Consider the following 2,500-nt stretch of genomic DNA (forward strand, 5'->3'; position numbering starts at 1 on the left):
AATTTTTCGACATGGGGAAGTATTTTTTTTATTTTTCCAAAGACCCGAAATGTGGAAAATCGGGAAAAATGGAAAAACGTATCTAGACACCGTATTTTTGCGTGATTTTTTCCAGTCCATCCCATAATAATATCAAGAAGGTGCCCACCAAGTTTCGTTAGGATTGGCCAAGGTTTCGAATTTTCATGAATTTTTTTCAAAACCCTCTATTTTCCAACATTTCAAAAATTCAAAACCACATCAAGATGGCTTGGTTTTGATACCAAACTTTCTAGACCTCATTCTGCATGCATTTGTGACACTTTCAAACCAACAAAACTCAAAAACCACCACTTTGAAAATTTCATGATTCTTGGCACACCACCAAGTCACAAAATCAAGCCAAAACACCAAAATCTTGGAACTTGGCTATGCACCAACCATGCCAAGATCAATTCCTTTTGATCCCAAACTTCTCCCACATCACTTTGAAGGCATTTGTGAGGATTGAGTCCAGCCACTTTTCCAAAACCATGATTTTCGTTTTTCACCAAAATCACCACCAAGTCACAAAATCAAGCCAAAAATCCAAAATCATGGAACTTGGCTATGCACCAACCATGCCAAGATCAATTCCTTTTGATCCCAAACTTCTCCCACATCACTTTGAAGGCATTTGTGAGAATTGAGTCCAGCCACTTTTCCAAAACCATGATTTTCGTTTTTCACCAAAATCACCACCAAGTCACAAAATCAAGCCAAAAATCCAAAATCATGGAACTTGGCTATGCACCAACCATGCCAAGATCAACTCCTTTTGATCCCAAACTTCTCCCACATCACTTTGAAGGCATTTGTGAGGATTGAGTCCAGCCACTTTTCCAAAACCATGATTTTCGTTTTTCACCAAAATCACCACCAAGTCACAAAATCAAGCCAAAAATCCAAAATCATGGAACTTGGCTATGCACCAACCATGCCAAGATCAATTCCTTTTGATCCCAAACTTCTCCCACATCAATTTGAAGGCATTTGTGAGGATTGAGTCCAGCCACTTTTCCAAAACCATGATTTTCGTTTTTCACCAAAATCACCACCAAGTCACAAAATCAAGCCAAAAATCCAAAATCATGGAACTTGGCTATGCACCAACCATGCCAAGATCAATTCCTTTTGATCCCAAACTTCTCCCACATCACTTTGAAGGCATTTGTGAGAATTGAGTCCAGCCACTTTTCCAAAACCATGATTTTCGTTTTTCACCAAAATCACCACCAAGTCACAAAATCAAGCCAAAAATCCAAAATCATGGAACTTGGCTATGCACCAACCATGCCAAGATCAATTCCTTTTGATCCCAAACTTCTCCCACATCACTTTGAAGGCATTTGTGAGGATTGAGTCCAGCCACTTTTCCAAAACAATGATTTTCGTTTTTCACCAAAATCACCACCAAGCCACAAAATCAAGCCAAAACACCAAAATCATGAACTTGGCTATGCACCAACCATGTCAAGATCAATTCCTTTTGATCCCAAACTTCTCCCACATCACTTTGAAGGCATTTGTGAGGATTGAGTCCAGCCACTTTTCCAAAACCAACATTTTCGTTTTTCACCAAAATCACCACCAAGTCACAAAATCATGAACTTGGCTATGCACCAACCATGCCAAGATCAATTCCTTTTGATCCCAAACTTCTCCCACATCACTTTGAAGGCATTTGTGAGAATTGAGTCCAGCCACTTTTCCAAAACCATGATTTTCGTTTTTCACCAAAATCACCACCAAGTCACAAAATCAAGCCAAAAATCCAAAATCATGGAACTTGGCTATGCACCAACCATGTCAAAATCAATTCCTTTTGATCCCAAACTTCTCCCACATCACTTTGAAGGCATTTGTGAGGATTGAGTCCAGCCACTTTTCCAAAACCATGATTTTCGTTTTTCACCAAAATCACCACCAAGTCACAAAATCAAGCCAAAAATCCAAAATCATGGAACTTGGCTATGCACCAACCATGCCAAGATCAATTCCTTTTGATCCCAAACTTCTCCCACATCACTTTGAAGGCATTTGTGAGGATTGAGTCCAGCCACTTTTCCAAAACAATGATTTTCGTTTTTCACCAAAATCACCACCAAGCCACAAAATCAAGCCAAAACACCAAAATCATGAACTTGGCTATGCACCAACCATGTCAAGATCAATTCCTTTTGATCCCAAACTTCTCCCACATCACTTTGAAGGCATTTGTGAGGATTGAGTCCAGCCACTTTTCCAAAACCAACATTTTCGTTTTTCACCAAAATCACCACCAAGTCACAAAATCATGAACTTGGCTATGCACCAACCATGCCAAGATCAATTCCTTTTGATCCCAAACTTCTCCCACATCACTTTGAAGGCATTTGTGAGAATTGAGTCCAGCCACTTTTCCAAAACCATGATTTTCGTTTTTCACCAAAATCACCACCAAGTCACAAAATCAAGCCAAAAATCCAAAATCATGGAACTT

The sequence above is a fragment of the Phaseolus vulgaris genome, chromosome 9 (assembly GCF_051622355.1).
Source record: "Phaseolus vulgaris cultivar YP4 chromosome 9, ASM5162235v1, whole genome shotgun sequence".
Classification (NCBI taxonomy): Eukaryota; Viridiplantae; Streptophyta; class Magnoliopsida; order Fabales; family Fabaceae; genus Phaseolus; species Phaseolus vulgaris.